Below are 6311 nucleotides of genomic sequence, written 5' to 3' on the forward strand. Positions count from 1 at the left end.
CAGCAGGAGCTGTTGTGCCCCTGGGCTCAGGAAAGCAGTGACAGGACTGTCCTGGGGCTCAGGCAGTGCTTTCACTCCCTGTCTGGGAGATGCTGTGTCTGTGTCCAGGGCAGCCACTCCTGCTCAGGTGCCTGGGGCTGCTGCCCTTCCCTCCAGCCCTCAGCCCCGGCAGGAGCTGCTCCTGTCTTTGGCCTCTCTGCTGAGCAAAAGCCTTTGGAATGCCCCACGTGGAGAATCCAGTCTGCTGTGTCTGCTTTGGGTTCAGGGGAGCCACAGCTGGGGGTGACCTGAGCTCTGTGTGCTGCAGACAGGCAGGGGACAGGGGGGTGGCACTGGGACAGGGGCTGTGGCAGCAGAGCTTCTACTCTGTTCAGGGTCTCTGCTCCAGGAGGGGCTTCACTGTTTGCAGGGACAGCAGAGAGGGCAGGGAGCCCCAAACCACAACATCCAGGGAAACCAATGTCAGTGGCAGGTGCTGAGGGAGGCAGCACTGGGAACCAAGGCTGGCCTGTCACACACACAGAGGGCTGAGAAGGTTGATCCCAGCCAGGTTCTGTGCTCTGGAGCTGCTCAGCTGGGGACCTGTGGGACAAATGGGAATGGGCCCAAACTGTGCCCAGCCCAGCCCTGGCCAAGCAGAGCCAGAGGCAGTGACAGGAGCCAGAGCTGGGCCGTGTGAGCTTGTGCTGCAAGGGCTGAGTGCCAGGGACTGGGGGCAGCTGGGCTGGGAGGGGATTTGGGCTGGCTCCTGGAGCCACACTGGGAGTGGAGGTGCCAAGAGTGCCAACTCTTGGGCACAGTGAGATCACTGTGCTGCTACTGGAGTGGAGGAGTCCCAGTTATGTGTTTAGGCTTACCTGAAGTGGTGCACTTCAATAAATCCCAGAGTCCAACTAGTGCTTTCAGGGTCCTGAGTACGTTTGCTAGAATGGCTGATGAAAGAGATGAAGGACAAGTCTTTGTGTGGCACTCAAAGAGCTTTCCATTGAGTCTCAAAGAGATTCCAGAGACAAAGACAACTTCGGGCTGAAGGGACAGGGTGAAATAGTGGGAAGAAGGGGCGGATCTAAAGGTCAAGGGCCAATGAGAACAGGCAAAAGTGGTGCAGAGGCGGGGCAGCCAACCGGGGGAACCAATAGGGTAACAAGGGCTGGAGCACTGCAGCAAACCAGGGCCAATAGGGATCAGGAGAGGGGAGAACATTCTAGAGAGCATGCAAATAAGGTAAATGGGGGTTGATCTGGGGTGAACAGGGGTGACATCAACTACATGGACCAATGGTGTTTCAAACGTGGATGTGTCCCTGCAGGGGCCCGTGGAAGGGAGGCTCCTCTCACCCTAACCTCGCAGTGGTGTCTCTCCTTGCCTGTTCCTGCCTCTCCAGGGCTGAGGCGTTACTGTCCTAGCAGGAGCAGCCCCACGAAGATGGGAGCAGTCCCAGGAGGGTGGAAGCAGCCCTGGGAAGGTGGGAGCAGTCCCGGGAAGGTGGGAGCAGCCCCAAGACACTGGGGGCAGTCCCAGGAAGGTGGGTGCGGCCCTCGCCACCGGCACCCGGTGCGCTGCCAAAACCTATTGTCAGTAGCAATCCCTTAATTCCATTACACCTACCGCTGCAATCCGCTTAGGGGAAGCTGTGGAGAGGCTGAGATAGGAGGAGGCACAGCTTAAATACACCTAGGCTTTATCCCAGCGGGGAAGCACACGGCCCAGGGCACAGCAGAGGCTGCAGGGCTCCTGGGCTCTGCTCAGGGTTTGCCACCAGCCTGCAGCCTCCTGCACTGCTCTTGGGACAGCTTCACCCGCTTACCCTGCCACTGCTGTCACCTGTCCCCCCCAGGCTGCTCTGAGGTTCCCCAGCCCAGCTGCTGCCCCACATCCTGCAGATGTGTTCTGAGGGCTGGAGCCCCTCTGCTTTGGAGCCAGGCTGGGAGAGCTGAGGATGTGCAGCCTGGAGAAGAGAAGGATCTGCAGAGCCCCTTCCAGGGCCTAAAGGGGCTCCAGGAGAGCTGCAGAGGGACTGGGGACAAGGGCTGCAGGGATAGGACACAGGGAACGGCTTCCCAGTGCCAGAGGGCAGGGCTGGATGGGATCTGGGGCAGGAATTGTTCCCTGGCAGGGTGGGCAGGGCTGGCACAGGGTGCCCAGAGCAGCTGTGGCTGCCCCTGGATCCCTGGCAGTGCCCAAGGCCAGGCTGGACAGAGCTTGGAGCAACCTGGGATAGTGGAAGGCATCCCTGCCCATGGAATGAGGTGGTCTTGAGTGTCTCTTTCCGCCCAAATCACCCTGTTACTTGAATCCATCTCTGCCTGCTGCCCTCCAGCCCATTTCCTGCTCCACCTTTCCCTCTTCACCACGTTCAGCAGAAAAAAAAGAGAAACACCAGTAAAAGGTGTGGAAAATTTTATTCTTTACTGAACTTTATTAGTTTTCTGTTTGGCTTAAACACAATAAATATTTCAGCAGTAGCATTGAACAGACTGGAATTCACACCCACTGCAGTACCTCAACCCCCAGACTCTGGATTCTGGGAAAGCCATCGGGGCCCCTGGGATCACAGCACCTCGAGGTGGGTCACTGCCAGCATCAGCGTCCCCTTTAGCCCAAGAGACAGGAGCAGGGCTGTGTCCCTGCTGGCTGGGTGGGATGGGGGCAGATCTCGAGGTCTCCAACCAGCTCTGACCAAACGGGCTCCAATAGCTGCTATGGGATGAGGTGATTGGTGCCTTGGAGGGTGAGCAGGGAATTACCCTGAGAACTTCTGCTCCTGGGGCAGGCACGGCCCAACCACTTTCTTGGAGACCAGCCCGGGGACTTCTCCACCCACACCTGGATGGGCCTGAGGGCCTCTTCCACAAGCAAAGAGGTAAGCATAGCTCCCATTTTCATCATGGAATCACTGGAGTTGGAAAAGCTCTCTGAGCCCATCAAGTCCAACTATTCCATCACAACCAAGGCCAAAATGTTGTCTCATGTCCCCATGTGCCACATCCACAGGGCTTTTAAATCCCTCCAAGGATAGGGACTCCACCCCTGCCCTCAGCAGCTGTGCCAGGGCTGGACAAACCTTTCCATAAAGGAATTGTTCCCAATATCCAACCTAAACCTGCCCTGGCACAGCTTGAGGCCATTTCCACTTGTCCTGTCCTTGTCCCACCAAGAGCAGCCTCCGTGTCACCTCAGCCACTGCTTTGACATAGCTCAGAGGTAGAGGAGAGCAAAACCAGGAGGAGCCAAGGCTGGTTTCCCAAAAGCACCCCTTCCCTGGGGAGTTTCCAGCTCTATCAGAAGGAGGAATGGATGCTCTCGGAGGAGAAGAGTTTAGGGGCCTCACTGGAGCTGAGAGCAAACCAGCTCTGACTCCCAGCTGCAGATCCTTGACGGACCAGGAGGTGACACCAGACGAGCTCTATTTAAGGAGCTTAAAGATGTTCCCTTAAAGATGTTCCCAGAGCCTCGGGAGCTCCCACTTCCAGTACCTTGCTCCCGGCTATGGCAAAGCCTTGGGGCAGATGGATGATGGTTACAAGGAGAAGCAGTTGCCAAACCCCAACATGATCAACCAGGGGCTGCAGGAGAGCTGGAGAGATCCTGGAGAGACAGGACACAGAGAGTGGCTTCCCACTGCCAGGACTGGATGGGATTTTGGAAAGGAATTGTTCCCTGGGAGGGAGGGGAGGCCCTGACCCAGGGTGCCCAGAGAAGCTGTGGCTGCCCTTGGATACCTGGAAATGTCCCAGGCTTGGAGCAACCTGACCTAACGCTATCCCTGGAAGAGACACCACAGATCAGAGGAGCCAGGACTTGCCCTCTCCATCTGCAGGAGCACATTCCATGGGAAGGACAGAGCCCAGCCAGTGACCACCAGCATGGAACATCCCCCTCAGGGGCTGTTACCCTGGAACACTTTAATTCTTAAGACCTAAACCCATGGTGGGCAATAGAAGGGTTGGTTCTCAGCTGCCATACAAGGTTTGGTCTCTGTTTCTATTCCCCACTCAGAATCCAGGAGCAGAAATCACTGGATTTCTTAAGAGCCCAAGGGGAACCCCCCTTCCCAGAATTTGCCAGGGCACTGGGATAGGCTCTGTTCCATCCCTGTCCTCACCACGGACAAGCCAGCTCAAAGCCCAGCACTGATTTAAGGAGATTTTTTCTACCTTCAAGGTGCAATAAATTAAGGCACCAAAGAGCCAGAACTCCCCCAAAATAAAGCCTGTGCAGAGGAAGCAGTTCCAGTTTTGGAGAGGGATATTTTTCCTACACACCAAGACTTAAGCTCAGACAACTCCTCCCAGCCTTAGCAGCATCCCAGTCCTCAGGGGCCAGTGATGCCCATGGGAAGAGACAGGACAAGGCAAGTGCCAGGTTTGGGAGCCCAGAGTTCAGCTGAAAGCCTGAGAGAACAGCTCAATTCTTCCCTGGTTGGGCAAACACAAAACTAGACAGAAAATCATCCAACATCCACATTTTTCAGCGTTGCCAGCCCAGCTCTGCTACCTGAACAAGTCCCACAGGAAGCAGTGTCCCAGCTGAAGATTCCCTCTAATTCCTGTGCGAGCAGGACTTAAATTTATCTCCGTAATTCTATTTCATGAAATAGCAGGAGTCAAAAACTCAGGTGCAGCCCAAGTCATTTGTCCATGGAGGTGGTGGTTTGTTTTTTTTTTTTTTGCTGTACAACATCAGTAAAATGTATTGGAGGAAGCTACTTTATTAAATAAACTCCGAGAACCATCGGCCCCCTCTCCCAGCCCTGCTGCAGGCATATGGACACATGAGCACACGGAGATCTGGGGCCTCCCACGACAGATGGCAGCCCTGGGAAGGGCCCAGGTTGCTCCTCACAGGCTGTATCATGACCAGGGGCTGAACCAAGCAACCCACAAACTCACGAGCACAATCTCAGGGCTTCCAGCTCCTTGTCGGCATGACAGTGATTCCAATTTCCAAAAGGAAAAGCATTAAATAGCAGTTACACATCGAACGTTTCCCAGAGCAGGAAGAGGCTTCCCCTGCAGAAGGAAATTGCTCTGACCAAGCTGTGATGCCCCACGTTGCAAAACAGTGTCTTTGAAGGACTTTGTTCCCATGGTAGTTCCACCTGCACAATCGGCTGTGCTTGTTCGCTTCCGGATGCAGCCTTTCCAGAGCCTGGCTTTAAGCTACACTCTTCATTCAAGCACAGGTCTTCATTGAATCAAGCCAGCAGGAAAGAAAATCAGCATTCAGTCTTCACCACCCCACTCGAACTCAATTATAAAAAAACAAATTAAAAAATAAAATCAACGCAAACACATCTCTGACAAGTGGACAGTAAACAAAGAGATGCCTGGATGAGACACGCGGGTGCTGGGGACAAAGAGAAGGAGATCTGGAAAGGTTCCCACCCCTGGGAGCATCCTGAAGGTGCACACATGACCAACATGGGGCTTCAGGTGCTTCTCCTAGCAGTGGAATTGCAGTTGGGAAGGGCCAGGCTGTTCCTGGCTATGAAGAAGGGGCTCAGGAAGCAGGAAAGGACCCACGGAGCGAACCCACAACAGCAAATCCATGCTGGTAGGAATGGGGAGAATTGGCTCTGTAGTCTCAGCCACCTTCCACAGCCCAGACCCCATTCCCAGACTGGGAACATACATGGACACACAGGAACATGTCAAGATGTGGTCCCAGGTACCACACAATGTGCAGAAGCCACATTCTCATTCTCATAGGAAATTAAGCCCTGATTTTCCAAGCCCCGATTAGGATTGAACTACAAAGTTTTGAGTGTCTTGTCTTTTTTCCACCCTGCAAAAAAAAAAAAAAAAAAAAGACAAAAAAAGACAAAAAAAAAAAAAAAAAAAAGACAACAAAGGTGCTAGCAAGAGTTTGCCCAAAAGCAGGAAGGCAGGACAGAATGTGGGAGAACTGCCACCATCTGCTCCCAAAGTACCAGCCCAGCACAGGGGCTGTCCAGACAGCAGGACTGGGGACAGCCAGGAACTACCCCGACCACCAGGATGTCTCCCTGCCCTTGGAGGAATCAGTTGTGTTGGTTTTGGTGTCAGGCCAAGGTGCTTTGCTCAGGTCAAGCATTTGCATCCCCAAGCAGCTTTCCCTGAGCAAGGGCCGGAGTCAGAGGCTTCTCTGGGAACATTCAGCTGGTCTAAGGTACAGTAACTGCGACCTGAAAGGCTCCTCCTCCTCCAGCTCCACCCAAAACCCGAAGCTTGCAGGGATGGAAGAGCAGCAGGAGCCGCTCCGGCCCAGCCCCGCCCCGGCTGCAGCGGATCCCGCGTGTCCTTGGCCCTGTCCAGAGGATAGTTTGGATC

This window comes from Sylvia atricapilla, chromosome 3 (genome assembly GCF_009819655.1).
Source record: "Sylvia atricapilla isolate bSylAtr1 chromosome 3, bSylAtr1.pri, whole genome shotgun sequence".
Taxonomy (NCBI): Eukaryota; Metazoa; Chordata; class Aves; order Passeriformes; family Sylviidae; genus Sylvia; species Sylvia atricapilla.